Source organism: Triturus cristatus, chromosome 1_1 (genome assembly GCF_964204655.1).
Source record: "Triturus cristatus chromosome 1_1, aTriCri1.1, whole genome shotgun sequence".
Classification (NCBI taxonomy): Eukaryota; Metazoa; Chordata; class Amphibia; order Caudata; family Salamandridae; genus Triturus; species Triturus cristatus.
This window is the reverse complement of record NC_140579.1, coordinates 155,910,169-155,933,385: the sequence shown is the minus strand read 5'-3', so window position 1 is coordinate 155,933,385 and position 23,217 is coordinate 155,910,169. Positions and strand designations below refer to the sequence as shown.

At 46.1% G+C, this 23,217-nt stretch overlaps 1 protein-coding gene and 1 long non-coding RNA gene across 2 annotated transcripts in view; both read left to right on the top strand.

Moving 5' to 3' along the window:
- Positions 1–19,453, top strand: part of LOC146869882 (uncharacterized) — a 50,978-nt gene extending 31,525 nt beyond the window's left edge. The window contains exon 2 of the long non-coding RNA XR_014968033.1: positions 16,806–19,453. This is a non-coding gene — a long non-coding RNA (uncharacterized LOC146869882). The remainder of the gene's footprint in view (positions 1–16,805) is intronic.
- LOC146869881 (protein BTG2-like) overlaps positions 1–23,217 on the top strand; it is a 301,843-nt gene that overhangs the window by 206,438 nt on the left and 72,188 nt on the right. The gene's annotated exons all lie outside the window — the stretch shown is intronic.

Here is a 23,217-nt window from a genome sequence, read left to right as displayed (position 1 = left end):
CTCACCTTTTGTATTGTGACCTCCCATTAGAGAGAACACAGAGCTGCTCCATTGATGAAAGCATTTGGAGCAGGCAATTTGGGGTACATGTGAGGGGTTGCTGGGAACAGCAAACTTTAATAGACCATTGGAACCCATGATCGCCGAAGATGAATCAGCAAAGTTTCAGGTTCAAACCAAAACAGAGCAATTTATTGCGGACTCCCATGGCCTCACCTCTGTTACTTGGCCTTCATCACAACATGACTTACAGCATTTTCCACAGACATTTCCTGTACCATTTTTCAGGTGATAGAGGACATTTGACCCTCCCCAGAACTAAAATAGGCGAGGTGGCGACAGAGGTCTTTGTCCCGCGCTAAGATCTCTGCAATATTGTCGACCAAGTGACAACTGCAGAAGGGCATGTTTCAGATGTGAAAAACACCCTACATACCCTTGAGTTCATGGTAAAGCAGAGGGTCGATGCTACTCGACAGCTGGAAAAATGAGCAGAAGATGCAGAAAATCACAGCTGAAGAAATAATCTCTTTATCGGGGATACCAGAGAGTGCTGAAGATCAGAAAGCTGAACTTTTCATACTACAATGGCTTCTCTCTTTGTTATGTTATGTTATGTTATGTTAAGGGAACTTATATAGCGCAACGATTACCCGGAGGTGTCCTGGCACTGATTATTATCCCTAAGTAAAGAAACGGTGAACTGCTATTACAGGTTAAAAAGCAAGGTCTTAAGACTCTTCCTAAAAGTCAGGAGGTCTGGGCTATTTCTCAGGTGGCGCGGGAGGTCATTCCAAGCTTTAGTAGCCCGCACAACAAAACTTCTTCCGCCCCAGGAGGCTTTTCTTATAAGTGGTACAATAATCAGCTTGGCTTCCATGGAGCGCAGCGTCCTTTTAGGCCAGTACCATCAAATGTTCTGTTTCAGAAACTCAGGGCCTGTGTCCTGAAGGGCCTTGAACACTATACACAGGGCTTTAAAACACACCCGTTTCCTAACTGGCAGCCAGTGAAGTTTACTGATTTCTTTGGAAATGTCCCCAAATTTGGGTGTGCCCGACAGCAGCCTTGCTGCTGAGTTTTGCAGCATTTGGAGTCTGTTCATAAAGCGTTCCTGTAGGCTCAGATAGAGGCCATTACAATAATCAAGCCTAGACAGGACAAGCACTGTGACCACTGTTCGCTGGCTGTCAGCCGGTAAAAAGGGAAGATTTTTTTTGATCATCCTAAGTACATGGAAGGTGGCAGATGAAATTGAGTTGATCTGGTCTCCAAAATTGAGCTTGTAATCTATCATGACACCTAAGTTTTTTACCTTCCTTGACGGCGTGGGAAGAGTGCCAAGTGTTATTGGCCACAGATTAGGGGTCCAAAAATTAACATCATTCCCAAAAAGGATAACCTCCATCTTGCCTGAATTTAATTTAAGGCAATTTTGTGTCATCTACCTCTCTACAGCTTCCATACAATCGTGGGACTGATTATCTAGTTCAGTATCATGGCCTGGCCGCAGTGACACAACAATCTGTGTGTCATCTGTGTATGATGTCAATTTAAAACCAAAGGAGCTAATCAATGGGGCAAGCGATGAAACATACACATTGAAAAGTAGGGGGCTAAGCGAAGACCCCTGAGGCACTCCGCAGGGCAGGGTAAAAGGCTTGGAATTAAATTTATCCTATGCAACTATTTGTGAACGCTCCGATAGGAAAGACTTTAGGAGAGTCTGAGCTTTGCCCCGCAAGCCAAAAACGGTCCATCAATAGGCCATGATGGACCGTATCAAATGCTGCCGATAGGTCAAGCAAGACCAGGGCAGCCTTACCTCCCCCATCCAGAGCTTCCCTAATCTCTTCTGTCGATTTTATTAGTGCTGACTCAGTGCTGTGACCCTCTTTAAAACCGTATTGCGTGGGGTTCAACACTTGGTTGTCTCGAAGGAAGACACTGAGTTGCATATTCATTTCCTTCTCAATGATTTTCGCTGGTAGTGGGAGGCGAGAAATCGGTGAAAAGTTGTTTGGGTCCTTGGGATCGAGGCTCGGCTTCTTTAGCAAGGGTAAGACCGAGGCGAATTTCCATGATTTTGGGAAATGCCCTGTATCAAAAATAGCATTAAAAAGGGAAGTAAGTACCTGCGCTACAGGAGTCTGGGTGAGTTTAGTCACCGAAACCGGGCAGGGATCAAAGGGCGAGCCTGATCTCACTGCCATGAGAAATTTCTTAGTGTTCATTAGGGATATATCGGCGAATTTATTGAAGACATGGGGAGGGTCCCTAAAAGGCCCCACTCCTTCCTGCAGAACCGCCGGATCTGTGGCACTTGAAAGATTAAATGCCGAAAAAATGACCTCCACCTTGTTCAAGAAGAACCTTGCGATGTCCTCACATAGTTCCTGACTAGATTCGATTTTTACTGGACGTGGGGAGACCAGGTCAGATACAGTTTTAAAAATTTCTTTTGCCGAATTTCTTGCTAAATTGATTTGATTTGCAAAGAAACTTTTCTTAGCATCGAAAATTAGAACCTTGTATGACGCAAGACTCTGTTTGTATCTCCTTCTATCTGGCTCCTCATATTTTATTCTCCAGTTCCGCTCAAGGGATTTACATATGAGTTTCTGGTTTCTCAGCTCCTCCATATACCAGGGGGCTGTTGGGTGAGATCTTTTGGGGAATCAGAGTTTTATAGGGGCTGGTTTAGTACATGCTGATCCCAGCCAGATTGTGTAGGAAGTTGTTGCCTCGTCTATTCCTGTGGGAAGCGGACCCGAAGTTGCTATAAGTGCTGCCTCTAGTTCTTTGCCCTCAATTCTGTTCCATGACCTACTCTCAATTTGTCTCTTAGTGCCCCCTTGCTGGCGCAGAAACCTGGACAGGTCAATTTAAAAAGTATGGCTGAATGATCGGTCCATGTAAGGGGTAGCACGCCCGTACATATCAACTGAGGGTGATTCGAAAAGATACCATCCAAAGTGTGGCCTGCTATGTGCGTAGGTCCTGTCAGCTTTTGATTGAGATCCCCACTCTTCATCGTGTCAATAAGAGCCAATGTATCAGGATCCGAGAGTGCTTCCAAATGGTAGTTGAAATCACCCAGGATCGTGAAGGAGTCAGAGCATAGACCTACTTCCAACAAATTCCCAAAGGACTCAAGGAAGTTGTTTCTGGGCCCGGGGAGTCTGTAAAGTAGGATGCCCTTAAAAGTATGGTGATCAGACAAAGAGAGGCTAAAGGAAAGCGCCTCACAGGCTGGGTTAGAAGCAATGCAAAAACCCGCCTTCAGTGAGTTGTGATAAATTATGGCTACACCCCCACCTTTCCTGACAGGTCTGTTTAAGGTGTGGCAAAGAAACCCTGGAGGTGTTGCTTTGACAAGGTCAGGCCCTGAGGCTTCGTCAGTCCATGTTCGGTAATAAATGCCATTTTAATGTCTCTTTCCTCAATTAAGTCCGCACATTCTATACTGTGCTTAACTAAAGATCTGGCGTTAAGCAAAATGCATTTAAATGCTGTATTCTCCGATGCCGTATCTATTTGCTTCTTTGTTGCTGTGAGGTTAGCATTTTGGTACACACTTCTGGGTAATGTACAATTGCAGTTAGTGCAAGTGACCAAGGGAGCAGGAGGACATGACTCCCAAGTCAGACACATACACCCAGGAGATTTATAGATTGGCCTTTGCTTTAATAACTGTGCTTTAGTGTAAATTAGGGCGGGGGCCACTCCTGGTTTAAAAGATACAGGGGGACTGGCGCCAAGCGCAAATCGAGCGTGGATGGGTGCAGACGTTCTGCCTTTGGCGCACCACTGCGCGCGTCGGCTGCGCGGTCGCGTGAGCAAGCGCATTTGTAGGTAGACAGGGCAAGGAGCTAGCCCGCTAACCTGGTGTTCCCCCAAGATGGCGGCTCCGCTTAATCCCACAGGGCCGACACGAGCCCAGCGTGAACAATCAAGCGTGAGGGCAGACCGCGACCATGAAGTGCAGGTGAGTTTTAAAAGTACCACAAAGTAAGATTCCCAAAATAAAGCGGCACATTTTTAGTGAGCGACTAGAGTAAGAGCACATTTAAAATACAAGTTAAAAATACAAGTTAAAAAAGACCTCAAATCAGAACAATCCTGTCAATCCTAAAAACAGTAAATTGTGCAAAGTAGCAAAGGGTGCAGATTCACGTTATAGCAGTCTCCCGGATCAGGCCTCAGGAGATAGTAAGTTTGGTTTCCAAGAAAGACATATCTACGTACATAGTGATTTAAAGGCTTTATTGGTCATTGCTGGTGCAACCGCCTCCAAGGGCACTCCCACGTGCTTTCATTATTCTCCTTTCATTATCAAGCTATTGAACTAGGTGGAAGATAGTATTCTAAGGGCAGAGAGAGTCCAGAGTGGTTGTTTATTATGACAAATGACAGGAGAATATCTTTCCAGATATACCAAGCACACTCAACAAATAACAAGACCTTTACAGGAGTAAAAGCTTAGGGCGATGAAATTAGGTTACCCACTAATGTTCCATGCAAAATTTAAAGTGCTATACTAAAGTAAGGTCTATCTCTTTGACAGCCCTGAATCAGCATGGGAGTGGGTTGAGAAATGGCTGAATCTGCAGTCACCATACACCTGCCCGACCCAAAAGAAAAAAGAACTGGACTTAGAGGCAGCTTGTCCCAACACTATGATAGGCAAGACAAATCGGAGGTATTAGCTGGTGATAAAGAGGAACAAATTAGTGACTCAGAACCAGTTCAACATTTGGAAGGAGCAGGAGACAGCACTAAATTTGGGCCCACATTTACCAGATACATATAAGAGACTCAATTTATATAATATAGACGAGACAAATGTGTAATTAATGATTTGCCAAGTTGAATTTGTGTAAGCCTTCCATATGTCCATGAACTCTACTCTAATCTGTGGGATAAGGGGCCTTATTCACTAAGGACTGCAGCCAGGTGGACATCAACCGACTGATACCCCCCACCAAGATTAGGCAATTAAGTGGAACCTCTGAGTCAACAGGCTCTATGTATCTTTAGTGAAACCCCCTAGGATTTCCTTTGACAAAATTGTACTTTCTGAGTCTTTGAAGGGAGAATGGGTATGGCAGACTTGCATATGTATTATTAGGCCTCTCAACTCCCGATTATCATAAATGCTTAGTTGGAGATGGAGACGATCTGGGGTTTTTAATTGAACAAACTCTCTTGGAGAAACTGGGTCTCCTAAACATGCTATACATCACTATAGTCCCTTTGAATACCCCTCACATTACAGTGGTTTGTCAACTAGTCAATGTACTCGATGGGAGAGTAAACTTACTTTGCAAACACCCTAATACCAAAGAACATACCTAAGACATACTAGATGGCTAAAAGGCGTCAAGGCATGGACAATATTGGCATTTCACTATTAGGAGACTATGGAAAGATTCCTACATTAAAGTGCTCACCGCAGTACAGAGTGAATTTGGTCAAGCCAATACAGAATTCTTTAAATACTTTCTATTGCATCACACCATAAATATTAATTTTCCTAGAGGGCTGGCAAAACCTATTTACAGCCCACTGAAGCCCCAACTGCTTATGGGAATGCTTCACAAGGGGGGTACCTCAAGTCTGTCTAGTTGTCTTGTTTCTAACTCGCCAGTGGACTTAAGAACATTGCTAGTGAGAAGGGAGATAAACATAGGTTGACTAGGTGAAGCAGAATGGAGGGACTAATGGAGCCTGACTTGTTCACAGAGAATTAGCGATTTCCGCAAAGCTTAGACCTATACAATTAAATTACTTACATAGTACCTACTTCATTCCTGAACGCTTACGTAAAATGAGTTGGATGCATTACTCAGCCTGCGTTAGATGTCATAATGAGCTAGCTGACAATTGGTCCTGTCTGACTATTACATGCTTGTAACTCTGAGGTTTTGGGAAGACTCCCAAACTATCTCCCAATCTATGCCTTCTAGGAATTTTAGAAGAGGTGGGCGGAGTGAGAGAAAAAAGATCACTGGTGGCTAAAAGAGATATCCTAAAAATTGTTGGTTCAAAGAGGAAGACTTGGTTGAGCGGGGGTAGATTGTAGTACAAAAATGGAGGAACCCATTTACTTGGCTAGATGGTGGCCTATCACATAAAAAAATTCTGGGGGACATGGTTGGATTACTTTAAGCTACTACAACCTATAGATCAATGATCTCCAGATTCAAAATGACCATGGAATGCATGTATATTGTAATGTCTCCAACTTGAAGATATGTCCTTCTACATTCTGGGTGTTTAAGGATGTCATTCTGATCAATGTGCCCCCCCCCCCCACATTCTGTTCTTTCTTTTGATGTTGTTTAGTTTTATCTTTCTTTCTTTTGTACATTGGCTCTTCTACAAAACCTCAACAAAAAGAGTTTCATAAAAAAGACTTAAGAATCTTATAGTGAAGGATTGGGCTCTGTAGATTGGTCGTGAATGGCTAATAATTTCCTGAGCCTACATCTGCCTCTGAAAATTATTGGAATAAATCAATCAATCACTTGATACTTGTAAAGTGCTGCTTATCACCAGTGAGAGTATCCAGGCTTTGGTCTGCTGGGTTCATTTGAAGAGCTAGGTCTTGAGCTTCTTCCTGAAGTCTGTCAGTGAGGGTGACATTCAGAGGTGGAGGGGGAGGGTATTCCAGGGCTTGGTGGCAAGGTGGGAGAAGGAGCGGCCTCTGGTGAGGCTGCAGCGGATGAGTGGTGTCTGTGCGAGGATGTTAATTCAGCTTCTTAAGCACAACGGTTACCCTAGGGTGTCCTGGCGCTGAGCACTGCCTAATAGTTTGTTGAAGCATGGGGTGACTAAAGAGTGAATAACCAGGTTTCAGCCCCTTCCTAAAGGAAAGTAGCTCGGTTGAGTTTCTGAGGTAGAATGGTAGATTGTTCCAGGCCTTGGAGGCATATGCAATAAAGCTCCTACCCCCCCCAGCTTGCTCTCTTGACTGGGGGAACTATCCCCTTTTTTGCTCCCGTGGACCGAAGGGTCCTTCCGGGAACATACCATTGAAATTTTTATCTTAAGTAATAAGGGCCCACCCCATTAAGGCCCTCAAAGACCGTACAAAGGGCTTTAAACTGCGCCCTTTGTTTGACGGGGAGCCAATGTAGTTGTTTTAGTTCTTTCTTAACCAAGACAAATTTCGGTATCCCTGTCAGCAGTCTGGCCGCTGCATTCTGCACGATTTGCAGCCTGTTAAGGTGTTTTGTTTGGATGTTCAAGTAAAGACTGTTACAATAGTCTAACTGTGACATGATGAGTGCCGTGACCACTGTCCTAAGACTGTCTTCAGGAAGAAAGAACTTTATTTTCCTTATAATTCTAAGAATAAAGAAACTTGCTGAGACCACCCCACTTATGTGCTCCCCAAAGGAAAGGCTGTTATTCACTATCACCCCCAAGTTCTTTGCTTTTTTGGGCAGTGCAGGGCAGGTTCCCAGTTCTTCCGGCCACCAGTCAGGTGTCCAGAGATGCAGATTGTCCAAAAAGGATGACCTCTGTTTTAGCCGAATTCAATTTCAGGCAATTGGAGAACATCCATCCTGAGATGGCTTTCATACAGTCATGAAATCTTTTCCTTGTTTCCCTCTCTTCCCCATCTCCTAGGGACAGCACTATTTGCATGTCGTCCGCATAAGAGATCAGTTGGAAACCAAATGATCTTATCAGGGCGGCCAGTGTTGACACATAAACATTGAAAATTGTTGGGCTGAGGGACGAGCCCTGTGGCACCCCACATGAAAGGGAAGAAGGGTTGGAACTGTTATTGTCTACGTCCACCGTTTGGGTTCTGTCTGAGAGGAAGGATTGCAAGAGATTCCAGGCATTGCCTTGTACCCTGACTTCTGACAACCGGTCCATCAAAACTTTATGATCCCAGCAGGATCAATACTGCATTGCCTCCACAGTCCAAAGCCTCTCTAACTTCCTCTGTAGATTTTATTAGGGCCACCTCCATTCTATGTGCAGTTCTGAACCCATATTGTGCTGGGTCGAGTATATTGTTGGTTTGGAGAAATGCACTCAGTTGGGCATTCCTGGCTTTTTCGATCATTTTTGATGGTAGCGGGATGCGTGAGATAGGTCTGTAATTGTTCAGGTCTTTAAGATCGAGGTTCTGTATTTTGAGCATAGGATGAGGTGAGCAGAACGGAGGTTCCAGGATGGTTGGTAGAAGTTGAGGTGGTGGTTTAAGTATGCTGGTCCTTGGTTGTGGAGGGCTTTGTAGGCATGAGTCAACAGTTTGAATTGGCATCTTTTCTGGTTGGGTAGCTAGTGGAGGTTTATCTGGTGCTGGATGATGTGGATCCTTTTGGGCAGGTTGAGGATCAGTCTATATTGTCTGGAGTCTTCTTATGAGTTTGCTGATGGTACTTGCATAGAGTGCATTGCCGTGATCCAGGCAGCTAGTGATTAGGGCCTGCGTGACTGTCTTCCTGGTGCTTGTGGGAAGGCATTCGAAGATTCTAAGGAGCATGCAGAGTGTGTGGAAGCAGGCTGACGAGATGGTGTTGATCTGTCGTTTCATAGAGAATTTGTTGTCCAGGATGATGCCAAGGTTGCGGGCATGGTATTTCAGTGAAAGGGTAGGTACCTGGTCACCAGGTGTTGTTCCAGATGGAGGCGTGGCTGCCGAAGATCAGCACTTCGGTTTTGTCTGTGTTGAGCTTCAGACCGTTGTCCTTCATCCAGGCTGTGACGTGCTTCATGCATTTGTGGAAGTTGTTCTTTATTGTGGTAGGGTCTGCTGAGAGCTGTGTATTGTCAACGTAGGATAGGATGTTGATGTCATGGGTTCTGCCAATGTTGGCTAGCGGTACCAAGTAGATGTTGAATAGGGTGAGACTGAGTGATGGACCTTGAGGGACGCCGCAGATGGTGCTCTTGGGTTGAGAGGTGAAGGGGGGAGACAGATTCTTTGTGCGTGTGTGTCCTGTGAGAAAAGATGCCATCCATCTGAGAGCATCTTCTTTGATTACGATCTTGTTCATTCTTTTGATGAGTGTGTGATGGGAGATGGTGTCGAAGGCTGTGGAGAGGTCGAGGAGGATCAGGGCAGCTGTTTCTCCTCTGTCAAGTAGGGTGTAAACGGCAATCAGGGCAGTTTCTGGATTGGATTGGGAGGGGTCTAGCAGGTTGTTCCTTTCCAGATGTTTGCTGAGTTGGAGGTTGATGGCCTTCTCCAGGGCTTTGGTGGGAAACAGGAGCAGCGAGATGGGGTGGTAGTTATGGAGATCGCTGGAGACTGTAGAGGGTTTCTTGAGGAGAGGTCTGACCTCCCCATATTTGCAAGCATCTGGAAAGGTGGCCGTAGTGAAGGATGCATTGAGGATGGTGGTGAGTTGGTGGCTGATTGCTTTGCTTCTGAGGTTGAAGAGGTGGTGGGGGCATGGGCCCGAGGGTGCTCCAGAGTAAATGGAGTTCATAATCATTCTGGTGTTCGGTGTGCTGAGCTTTTCCCAAATGGTGAGATGGTGCTCGCAGGTGGTCTCCATGGGAGTGGGGAGGCTTAGGAGGTCGGTAGGTTGGGGGTCAAAGTTCCTGTATATTGTGGATATCTTGTTGTGGAAATGATTTGCTAGAGCATTGCAGAGGTCCTGTGAGGGAGGGATTAAGTTTTCAGTGGTTTCTGGGCAGGAGACCTCTCTGACAACAGCAAAAAGTTCCTTGGTATGGTTGGTGCTAGCCTTGATGCGGTCTGCAAGGGCTCCCTTTCTTGTGTCCTTGAGTTGATGGAGGTATTGTTGAGGTGAGGAAATAAAATAATAAAAAGATCACTTCCCGGTTCTGTCCCCTCGCACACTTCCCTTTTGTTTCTCTTCTAAAAACAATTCTATATGGCATCCATTTTAGATACAGCATCCATTTTAGAATTCATTTCAGCTTGCCCAGGGTTAGCCAGTTCACGGACTTCAAGCTGCATCCAGTTTGTTTAGTCAGCTACATCCACTTTCTTTAACGGTCAAATTCCTTTCCCCTGGCGAAGCCAACAGCCCGAGCATATCAGGTCTCTAAGCCCTGGGAAGATAATGAATGGGCCTCCGAGCTAAAAAGAGACAGGAACTGATCCCAGACTTGCGGCATAAAGATAAGGGCCCCTCTGACCTCGCTCAGGCTCAGGAAACTGTCAAGGAAACATAAACAATACACGTTTGTTTTAGATGAGGTTACTTTCCGACCTTGTGCAAGAATGTGCCGTGAAACTTATCTCTCTTCAGACAACGAAGGATGTCCTGCACTGTGTTTTTTTTTAACTATGTAACGGAGGGGTCCACCCAGAGTGTGTGCAGAAAATGTATATATATTGTACTCTGTGAATAAAGATCCAGACCACTCCTGAACCTTGCACGGTGATGGAGTTTGTTCTCCCTTGACTCGAGTTATTGTATTAAAGTCCTTGTTTTAACTCGAACGCCACGGACTCCCCGACTCATTATTTGATCATTATAGAAATTCTGCCTGGCGTAAATATAGATTTATTTACCACATTTACTGGCGCCCGAACAGGGACACTCCCCCTTCCCCACGCGCCGGCGATGTAAGCCCGGTCTTTGTCCCTTCCTGACCCTCCCGACGGACTTCATGTGCACAAGAGTGGGGTGTTCCCGCTAACTCCCTCGGCTGAGGGGGGAGGAGACAGTCCGCGGCCGGGCATCCACACGAGGCGGTGAAGAAGTTGGCGGAGTGTCCCGACCCAGAGCCCGACCAGTGAGATCGTCGAGTCCGAGGCTTTCGGAGTCCCACCTCCACTGCGCAGCATCAAGAACCCGACGACCAGGTCTCCAAGTCCTGCTTCTCGGTGAGTACACCTGGGAATGCATAAAGACGTGCTCTGTGAATGAGCACGGTAAAGACGAGTCCAGTTTTTGTTTAGTGGGTTCGGTATAAAGTTGCACCGCAATTCCGGTGTATAAAGATATCGAGTGTATTGATTGAGTATATTGTTAAGAATTATTGTGTAGACATGCCGTTGTTTTCACGCTTACGTAAACTGGGTACTAAGAAGAGGTTGTTAGAACATTCAGTTCCACTTCCCCCTCGAGACACACCCGGACATTTCATGTACACAAAGCATGGAATTAGTGCAATACTGTTTATGGAATTATGGGTTGATTATACCAAGGGGTTAGAGAACAAATATAGGTGGCCTGAAACTGGTACGTTTGACATGGAATGTATAATGAAATTAGAGGAGCAACTATGGAAAAGTGAGACCGGCTGAAGAGGAGTCTATTGAAATGTGGCGCAAAGAAGCGCATAGGCGGAAGCAAAAAGAAATTGGTAAACTGGAGAAAGGTCGAAAAATGTCAGAAGAGGCAAGAGAAAAGAAATTGCAGGATGTAGGGGCCACAGTCCAAAAAGAACAACAAGACCGTCACCAGAATGCCCTCATCACGGGGATTTATCCCGTGCTAACAGGCTTACTCAAAGACAGGGATTTCTCCAGCCCCCCAATAAAGGCCGATAGGGAAATGACTGTGCCCTCTGCCCCAGTTGATAGTTTCATCAAAAACTATTTAATGGCCTCGCCCCCCCAGTATGTAGAAACTCCCGTTCCCCCAGCTATGATACACCAAGTGCCACAACTTGATCAGACTTCCGCTTCCCCAGCTACAGTACATCAAGTGCCACAACTTAATGAACAAGATCAGTTACCACCGTCACCTGACCCACCAGGGGCAGTAGGGGGGCACCCCACGTTACCTACGCAACCTAACACAAGCACCTACGAAGCTGGTCCTGGCACCGGTCCAATGGCGGACATTTCACGACAATTGGCTCAGGCAGAACATGAACTAAGAGACATAGTGAACAAAAAGAAACTGTTGGACGATATTTATGAATACGTTCGTACAGGTGACAACACGAAGGCGATACAAAATGCTATGCACAATAGGAGCATTGATCACCAACAGAATATCCATATATTTACGTCATGCCTACTGCTACGCAGGTTGTCAGATGACGAGAATATGAAAATAACACAGGGACAATGGGGCTTGCACCACGCTATTGTGGCTGGGGATTACAAGACAAGACAGACACAGGTACAGTGCACAAAGAAATTGGAAGAGGAAATAGCAGCTTTTCATACCGAACTGAACGAGTTACTAAAAATAGAGGAGGCCGAACATAATATGAATACTGGCTTCGCCATCCGACCGGTCTATAAAGGCACATACACAGACAAAAAGGGTAGACAGTATAGATCCGTAAGAACAGAAAAAGTGGAGTCATCACCTGAGGAACTATACCAAGCAACGGTCATGGCATTGGATGAGTGGCTGGACACTGAGCCACCGCTCACCAATGAGTGGCCCAGGCTAAGGTATATGGTCCAGACATAATAGCACAATTGTACTCAAGTCTGGCTCCGCTCCAGCAACGACTGGCCAGTATCTATATTGTTCAACATCTGGCAACGTTGTACGAGTACCGAGGCTGTCCTCAGGATAGGTTACATGAATTTGTAGACGACTGCGTGAGCCATAGGTTCATGTCTAGACCTGACGAGTTCCTCAACATATTTTTGGATCTCAGACATAGATATCATATGTACGTTGCCGGTATTGCTGAACCACTTGTTTTTGACCGTTGAACATACCCAATGCGGGAAGTACACCCACGGGGAGGCCATCCACAGGGTCCATGTGTACCAACCCCTGTAGAAAATTGACCTGATACAGTTAAAGAAAATGGTTCCCCCCCATGAAAAGGACCCAGTTGGTTTCCATAGGGAACTAAGATATATCCTGGCGATGGGAAATTACACGTATAGTGACGTACAAACACTGCTGCGTATGATACTGCCACAAGGGGTGTTTGAAAAATTAAAAGCACAGGATTGGGAAGTAGGTACAAAACATCTACGGTGGGCGGAGGTAGAAGCAGAAGAGAGTAACCGCCCAGTGGGGGGAGGCCTTACGGATAAGGAAAAAGACTTACCGTCCCTACTTATAGCGGTCTTACCCCGTCTATTGGCCACTAAAAAGGAAGATTGGGGAACGATATCGGCATGCAAACAGAAACCTGACGAGGATCCTAGTGAATATTATGCCCGGTTGGAACAATGCTTCTCAGTAAATAGCGGTCTCTCCACGACCAGTGAAGCATACCCCCCCCTTCTGGTGACAAAATTGATAGAGAACGCCCTGCCGGCTCTTAAGAATAGAGTGTTAAAGGTAGAGAGTACGTGGCAGGCAGGTACTCCGAGTCAGGTATTACAGATGCTCCAGTATCATCACAATAGAATACGCGATGAACAAGACAAGGAGAAGAAACGTATGAAAGATACTAAAATGAAAATATTAGTTGCACAATCCACGGCTGTAAGCACCCCAGATAGAAAAACGGGTACGACAAAGGGTGTCTGTAACTACTGTAAGAAAGAAGGTCATTTTGTTCGTGAATGTCCTGTCTTAAAACATAATATTGCAACAGGGAAAACACAGCCACGACAATAACCACCAAAAGACTTGCCAACGCCCCCGCTGCCGACTCAAATGTACCAGCAAGACCAGGACCAGTACCTAGAATTTCCCGTATTTACATGAAGCTGCCTAGAGAGAGAATATGACTTGCCCCTAATTCCAGTACCAGTGGATCAAAAGGGTCGGTATGTTAAAGCAATTGTTCTAGGACAAGACAAGAAATTTCTCCTCGATACGGGGGCAAGTAAAACGACAATAAAACATCACGAGGTCCCGGAGGTGCCTCTCTCTGGGTCACATAGCATATCTCTGGGATTCTCAGGCCAACCAGTAATAAGTAAAGAATCAGAACCCCAACAATTGACAGTGGGACCGCTTACACGAGGGTGTTCATTTATTTCTACGAGATTTTAAGGGTCGCTTTGTGGCAAAAGCATTGGACGAGCGCCTACTGCACTTACCAGAACACCTCTGGGCAAAGGGACCAGCGGATGTAGGTTACATGGAAATAGCACCATATAAAGTGACGCTGAAGGCAGGAGCGCAATTACCTAGGTTGCGTCAGTATAAAATTCCACCGGCAGCGGAACAAGGGTTGATTGAGATAATACAGGATCTGATGGACAAGGGTGTGGTGAAGGAAACAGGTTCTAACATCTGTATCAGCCCCGTGCTTCCTGTTGTTAAAAGAACAGACCCAACAGCACCCCCAGTGTACAGATTAGTGGTGGATTTGAGAGAATTGAACAAATGTGTGATTCCCCAATACCCTGTCGTACCTGACATTTCATCATTATTGACTGCTATTGATCACCAAGCTACACATTTCACTGTCATCGATTTAAAGAATGCATTTTTCAGTGTCCCTATCCATGAAGACAGTCAGTAGCTTTTTGGTTTCACTTTAAAAGGTCGTAGCTTCCAGCTGACGAGAGCTCCACAGGGGTATACTGAAAGTCCTAGTATATATAGTCAAGCATTGAAAAGACAGCTAGACACCATCACTATGCCTCAACATACAGCCCTATTACAGTACGTCGATGACATCCTGATCACAGCAAGATCGGAGGGGTTGTGTGAGCAGGCCTCCCTTCTGGTGTTGGGTTTTCTGGCAAATAACGGACACAAAGTATCACTTTCCAAGTTACAGTTCTGTGCACAGCAAGTGGTTTACTTGGGACACTTGCTGTCCAAGGAGGGTAGGCAACTCACCACAGAGAGAGTGCAGGCTATTGTCCGAATCCCTCAGCCTAAAACACTGAAGGAAGTCCGGGGCATTATAGGTCTAACATCATACTGTAGGCAATGGATTCCACAATATGCACACATAGCCAAGCCCCTTATTCACCTAACGACCCAAGCTGCGACATCCACTGACACCTTGCCCTGGACCTCCGAACACACAGAAGCTTTTGAGGCGTTAAAGCAAGCACTCTGTGAAGCCTCAGTCTTAGCTACCCCTGATTACGACAAACCATTTACATTGTTCGTTACAGAACGAAACGGTACAGCACTCTCAGTCCTCACACAGGAGCAGGTAGGAAAGAACAGGCCCTGTGCATACTTTTCCAGTACACTTGATCCAGTAGCCCAGGCCTTACCTGCATGCTTAAAATCAGTGGCAGCGACAGCTTTGGCGATAAGACAATCTGACAGTATAGTATTAGGCCACCACCTCATTGTTCAGGTTCCTCATTCAGTAGAGGTGCTTTTGAATAGAACACAGACACAACATCTGACCATAGCACGACTTACAGGATACGAACTCACGTTGTTTCAGCCTCACATAACCATAAAGCGATGTAACGTGTTGAATCCTGCCACTCTCCTACCTGAGACAGTACAGATTAAGGACATCCATGATTGTGCCCAGACAGTGGAGGTCGTGACCAAACCCCGTCAAGATCTGACAGACGTACCACTCCCCATAGTTGATAACACTCTCTATGTGGATGGCTCATGCTTAAGGACAGACAAGGGACAGCTAGCTGCTGCTTATGCCATAACTACTGAGACCAAAGTGGTAGAATCGCACAAGATAGAAATACTGTCCGCACAAGCGGCAGAATTGGTTGCCCTAATACGTGCCTGTGAATGGGCAAAAGGCTTGAAGGTGAACATCTATACAGACTCACAATACGCTTTTGGCGTGGTCCGCAATTTCGGGGTTTTCTGGAAAGAAAGGGGATTCCTGACTTCTCACGGCACCAAAATCCAGCATGCAGCCCTGATACATAAATTACTAGATGTCATACACCTCCCAGACCAGGTGGCTATAATGAAATGCAAAGCACACACTAAAGTAACCGATTCCATCACAAAAGGGAATGATCTGGCTGACAAAACTGCTAAAGAAACAGCATTACAAGCCATCTCACAATTAAGACTACAACTTCCAGTGTTCCAAGGCCCTGCCCGTGTGGTAAAGGATCCTACTCAAGATGTTATAGACATACAGACTCATGCTACCGCTACTGAACTGGAACACTGGAAAATGTCCGGAGGGGTAGAAACAGATCAGGGATGAATGACAAAAGACAGGGCCCTCTGGTTTTTACCGGACTCTATGGTCCCCGTGATAATTGACACCGCACATAGGCCGGCACATTTGGGAGAAAAAGCCATGCTGGATAGCCTAAGCAATATATGGTATAACAAACATATGTGTGCAGTGGCCAAAAACAAAATGAAAACATGTATGATCTGTTACCAATTCAATCCTGGGAAAGGCACAGTTACAGAGGGAGGAGGATTCCACCCCCCTGTTCATCCTTTTGAAGTCCTACAGATGGATTACATCCAGATGGAAAGATGCAGGGGGTACAAATATGTCCTAGTTGTAGTATGTGCACTGACCCGATGGACAGAGGCCTACCCGGTCCCTGACTATACAGCGGTGACAACAGCCAAACAATTAGTGAGAGAATTTTTCCCTAGATACGGGTTGCCACGTGTCATTTACTCTGACCATGGCCAGCCCTTCTCTTCTGAACTGATGAAGCATGTCTCCCTCTTATTGGGTTATACTTGGAAGTTCCACTGTGTCAGGCACCCACAGGCAGCAGGCTTGGTGAAAGACATAACCAAACATTGAAGACAAAGCTGGCAAAAGTATGTGCAGAGAAGGGTACTGACTGGATCACAGCTCTTCCCGTTGCCCTGTTTTACATGAGAATGGTAGCTCATTCAAGGTCAGGCCTGTCTCCCTATGAAGTCGTGTTCGGGAGACCCCCAAACATGTGGGGTACGCCTATGCCGAAAAAGATAACTGATGTTGACAGCACTATGCTTGCAGATTATTTGGCTTCCTTGATGTCTGCACTCCTCTCTTGTCGTTCACAGGTGGTGGCTGCTTTTCCAGATCATACCAGTCCCGAAGAGCATGCATTAAAACCGGGAGACTGGGTACTCATCCGAAACTTTGATCGAGCATCGCTTCTTGAGCCCAGGTGGAAGCAGCCAAAATTGGTCCTCCTGACGACGCGGACAGCAGTAAAGGTTGAAGGAAGGAAAGGATGGCTTCATGCCAGCCATTGTAAAAAGTACTTTGGGGATCCTGAGAACATTGTTCAAAAGAAAGAGAACGAGAACTATTTGCCCCCCCTCTTGGATCCGACCCCCCAACAAACTTACAGGTCAAAATTACGACCTGCCAAAGTAGCTCAAGTTTGATCAATTAAGTCCAGTCAGTTTAGACTGACTGGTGAAGCGGTCAGACAATGACTACTGCTTTAGGACAGACTGTTTGGGGGCCGACTAAAAAGACAATAATGAAAAACAAATACTGTAAAATGTTACGTAGCAGATGTATAATGACTTTGATAATTTTGTTTTTAATATGTGGAATATTGACGTGTGGGGTGGATATTACATGTTGCTTTCCCTTCCAAGACACCATCACCACACCAACAAGGACATGTCAATACAACTGCAGAACACACGTACCTCACTTTACCCTCCCATGAGCAGAGTCACCAGCTGGCCTTACGGAAAAATACTTTTATACAGATGTTACATCATACACACCAGGTCAGCAACACGACTGATTGCTGGGTTTGTGGCCGACTCCCAGCCCACCAGAATAGGGGAGGAATGCCCCTTTCTCCCTTACCCTTCTCCTATAATGGAACATGTCAGGCCTGGGATGCCCTAATGGGGGACATAAATGTTTCCTTAACCTGTCCTGGGGATGGTAAAATGTGCAAAAACGGATGGCCATGGGGAGATTTGAACAAAGCCTTGAATAAGGCCTGTTACCCCGATGATGACGGCGACCCGCAAGCAAGAGGGTCCACGTTAGAACAAGAAGCATACCAAATAGATAATAAGATTAAGACATTCCCATTCCAGATCCTAAACATAAGATCCAAATGGAATAATGGCCCTCCCTCTATATTGGTAACACCAACTAAAGGCCATCTGTGCATCAGGCATAATGGGTCCCTAAAATTAGGACACAGTGATTGCTCCACAATACTGGATTTTGAGGATTGGAGTAAGTCCTCTGCCTTAGCCTCCCGACACACTTATTTTGTATGTGGCTCCACGGCCTGTTTTCGATTACCACAAGGATGGGATGGCACGTGTTACATCGCGTTCCTCCTCCCACCAGTTTTCATAGCCCCCCCCTTCATATCATAGGATCTCCAACTATATCAGCACAAGCGAAGGAAAAGAGCAATTGATGCCTCAGGGGTTGACCAGACTGAAACAACTTGGGAACAATATACCAATTTTAATAAGGGATTTTTCTTTTTCATAGGCCCTGTACAAAATAGTAAATTAATAGGCAGGCTTACCAGGACTCTGGAGGCCGTTATTAATCAAACCACATCTGCCCTTGGGAACTTGACCGAGGAGCAGACGGCCATAAGGATGGTAACGCTGCAAAATAGACTTGTCCTTGACGTCATACTGGCTGACCGGGGTGGTGCATGCAGATTGATCGGTTCTTCCTGCTGTGTGTATATTCCTGAAAACTCTCCGTCAGTATATGCAGCAATTTCCAAGTTGCACAAAATAGCTGCAGACATGCACCAAGAGCCTGGCTCCTGGACACTAATGGGATGGTTATGGGGTATGTTGTCAGCATGGGGCTGGAAGGTACTTTCAGGACTAGGCCTTGTGTTGATGATGGTATTGTCCTGCTGTCTCTGTGTCCAGTGCGGCCCCGCTTTATGTGGTCTCTGTGCTACATGCCTCGTCCCAAAACCAATTAATAGAGCAAGAGAAAATGAGAAAATGATGCTGCAAGCCCATGTGGATGGTCTCATGGCCATAGAAGTGACCTAAAAAATGAATTTAAGTCGCGCTTGGGGACAAGGAGGGAATGAGGAAATAAAATAATTAAAAGATCACTTCCCGGTTCTGTCCCCTCGCACACTTCCCTTTTGTTTCTCTTCTAAAAACAATTCTATATGGCATCCATTTTAGATACAGCATCCATTTTAGAATTCATTTCAGCTTGCCCAGGGTTAGCCAGTTCACGGACTTCAAGCTGCATCCAGTTTGTTTAGTCAGCTACATCCACTTTCTTTAACGCGCAAATTCCTTTCCCCTGGCGAGGCCAACAGCCCGAGCATATCAGGTCTCTAAGCCCTGGGAAGATAATGAATGGGCCTCCGAGCTAAAAAGAGACAGGAACTGATCCCAGACTTGCGTCATAAAGATAAGGGCCCCTCTGACCTCGCGCAGGCTCAGGAAACTGTCAAGGAAACATAAACCATACACGTTTGTTTTAGATAAGGTTACTTTCTGACCTTGTGCAAGAATGTGCCGTGAAACTTATCTCTCTTCAGACAACGAAGGATGTCCTGCACTGTGTTTTTTTTTAACTATGTAAAGGAGGGGTCAACCCAGAGTGTGTGCAGAAAATGTATATATATTGTACTCTGTGAATAAAGATCCAGACCACTCCTGAACCTTGCACGGTGATGGAGTTTGTTCTCCCTTGACTCGAGTTATTGTATTAAAGTCCTTGTTTTAACTCGAACGCCACAGACTCCCTGACTCATTATTTGATCATTATAGAAATTCTGTCTGGCGTAAATATAGATTTATTTACCACAGAGGGCAGACTTGAAGGTGGCTTGGTCTGTGTCATCTCTGCTGGAGTGCCATTTCATCTCTAGTTGTTTGCATCTGTGTTTTACTATGCTGCGTTCTGGAGTGTACCAGCTGGTACTTGTGGTGGATCTTCAGGTTTTGGCTGGTTTGATGGGGGCAACTTGATGGATGGCATTTGTGTTCCTGGGGTTGAAGTTCTCGACTTCCTGTTTGAGGTCCGTTGAGATGTCGGGCAGGGAGGTGTTGGGGGTCGTCTGTTCATTGGTTCAGTGTAACTTTGCTACAGCTGTGGGCGGAGGTGCTGGGAGGGCTGCGGGTGGCGCGGGGTGGTCCTGCGAATGTGAAGTGAACGATAAAGTGATCAGTCCAGGTGAGTTCCGTGGTATGGCTGTATTTAACTCTGTTGCTGAATGTTAAGGTTGGGTCGAGTGTGTGTCCTGCTCTGTGAGGCCGATGTTTTACATTCATTCTAGGAGGTCGGTGGAGTTGGTGTCGTCCAGGTGGAAGTTGAGATCTCCTAGGAAGCGTCTTTAAGGATCCTAGGCTGTGGGAAATAGACTGACACCCATCCACCATGTGGCCACATCTCCTAACTGTTTACTCCAGTTGCCTCAGTGTATTCTTTCCAGGTCATAGGGTCACAAAATGTGAAGGATCTTGCAGGCTTTGCCCTTAGGTGATTTCCAGACAGAATGTGAAGGAGGTGAAGAGCTAAATTCTTTTAAACCTGCCCTCATATTCCTATGCTCTGCCCCTCAGAAACGTAGCATGTGAAAAAAAATCCTGTGAGGAAAGCAAGATAACTGCATGACTTGCAAGACTGGGAGATAGACCAAAGCCCATGACATTTTTTCCCTCAAGGGACCTCGCAATTCCACAGGCATGCTTCTCAAGGAACACATGAGGGCTGTCACAGCCCAACCATGGACCTGTTGCTTGTAGGAGAGTAGGATCTGCTTCTTCTGGTTAACCCCACTTTTTGCTGAATGTTCACTGTTTTTCGACTTTAGTCTGGCTGGGACCCTGCTATCTAGCTGCTTCCTCTCTAAATTGATTGCATGTACTTTAGGTACACCACAGATTGTAAATTGATACTTGTATAGCGCACTACTCACCCGCAAGGGTCTCAAGGCGCTTGTACGAATACCGCTGTGGAACCCATCCTGGCTTTCCCTGTGAGGCGTCCACTCCTGGGCACCCCCAAGGTGGAGGCCAGGCATCCTTAGCGTTGTGGGGGCGGTTGTGGAGATTAAGCAAGCTATTGCCCAGAGTTGCAGAGTGGGACTCCATGATTGGAATGGCACCGAGGAGAGAATTATCAGGTCCGTGGAATTTTTGAGCCCAAGACCCGCCAAGGCGGGGAATTGAACCCTGGTCCCGGGCTAGACCTCTGCATCAGGGTCTGCCTCTCTAATCATTGAGCCACACTTCTCCACCATTGAGCCACACTTCTCCAGGTCCCTAGTATATGGTATACTATGTGCCATGGGCATAGGTACCCCAGAGGCCTCTCAGGGGCTGCAGCATGTATTATGCCACCCCTGGGAGACCATTTAAAATGACACAAAAGGTCTGCTACAGCAGCCTGTGTAAGGTGGTGTATGCACCCCTTGCTTAGATATAGGTTCCCTATATCTATCCATATCACTGCACATATACACCATCAGTCACCCCTATGGCAGGCCTTATCAATCCAGAAGGCAGGGTGCTGGGTTTTATGCGAGAGGGTGCCCATGCATGAGCAGAGCTCCTCTGCAGCCTTCGGAACCTTTATTCCAGGGTTGTTTGTGATGCAGCCAAACCATATACTCTTAAGTGCATTATAACCTCGCGGTAAATGCTAACTTTGGAATGGCTGCACGGAAACATGTCGTGTTTGATGTCAAACACCTTGGAATTATACCTTCCACACCAGTAACTAGTGTGGGAGGTATGATTCCATCCTACTAGAGGGGGAGGTATTGTGGAATCTGAAATAAATGCAAGAAATGAATCCACACAAACAGTTCTCAGTCAAGGGTGAGATAAGAGCGTTTATTGGAAAAACCAACAACAGAATAACGTGCAGCACGGGGGTACCAGCCTAGATACTGAGTGCCCAAAGAGGTGACGTGCTTGACAGTTTTTATAGGCCCAAACCGCAAAGGATGCAGCATCATATCATCTGTTGCACAAATTAAGCATAGTTCGTCTGACCAATTAGCGAGGGCCTAAATGGTTGCATACCATTTAAGGACCGAAAAGTGCTGTTGCTGGCTGCGTGACCCAAATCTGCTGTTGGGACTTTCCACTATAATGCAAGCTATAAGTCTGGTGCTTTTCCAGTTAATGATTGCAACACGATAGAGATGTCCAAAGACATAATTGAGAAATGTGATATGCAAGTCTACGTGCTGAAGCGAGCATCTTCTCCTGCCACGTATCTGTTTATGAGCAAGCCTTGCGTTACTGAAGCTATTTCTATAAAGCATAATATATGTAAGTGTGCAAAGTTTGTCATGCTAACTTAACAGTGCCTACAGATCTGCTGCATTTGGTATCACCACTGAACGTGGCTTCTACATTGCCCCATCTGATACCAAATCACCATCCCCTATGCTATTATCCCCAGCTCCTCTCCTTCTTCATCCGCCTCTGTGTGATACTTCGTGTCGGGTCTATGTTGCGCACGCCACTGGCTGCGGTGTCCACGATGCGCAAAACGGGACACTAGGGACGTACAGCATGCTGGGCAAACGTGGCACATCACACACATGGTAATTAGTGCTGCTATTATAACTATGCCTACTTCCAGTATCCATGAGCCCCAGCCTGCGAGCCACACCATCACCTTCTCCCACATGCTCCCGGTATGTATGCCGTGTGCCTCATCTCTAATGTCTATAATGTGGTGTATAGCATCATCTATATTGCGGCTGTTGTCAGGTATATATGAACAGCAAGTTTGTCTGAAGACGTGGCAGACTCCACCCTCTTTTGCCAGAATGATGTCTAACGCAACTCTATTCTGCATCACTACAGCCCTCATGGCTGTGAGTTCTTCCGTAATGTTTCCCATTCTTACAGCCGTGCTTTCAGCTAAATCCTCAATCATGCGTGCTAGCTGATGTATTCTCTCAGTGGTGTAGATAAGCCCTGCAGGGGGAACCAGTGCCCCTACAACTGTCATTACGTGGTCCAACCATTCTGGTGTTCTTCTGACCCTCTTGGGCAATGCACCTTGGAGTGCAATCTGGCCTATGTCGGAGAAATGGGTCATCGTTGGTATGATGAAGGCGAGATAGCAGCTACCGTACCATCCTGGTGGTAGGTAGAAGTAAGCCCACTGGCCACACACGAAGAACAACCCTTTGTACCCCACTAATCCTGGCGATAAACCCCCTTTCTTATTTCTAATTCTTGACAGCCGCGTTGTGTGTGTGCAATTACTGCTGCCCACAAATATTTGTCCCGCCGCCTCCTCTTCTGTGCCCATTGCTTCTATTCCCTTAATTTTGTTTATCCTGTCTTCACAATCTAGCAGACCCTTGCCCCCTTGTGCCATTTCTACTATCGTGCATCCGAATGCGATGCAGTCTTTCCATGCATCTTTCTGCATTAGTGTTTGTATTGTGCAGCTTTTTCCCTCCGGGGGCAATTTGGGTCGTCTTGTTATCTGCATTACCTTGTTATTTAGAATACAGGAAGG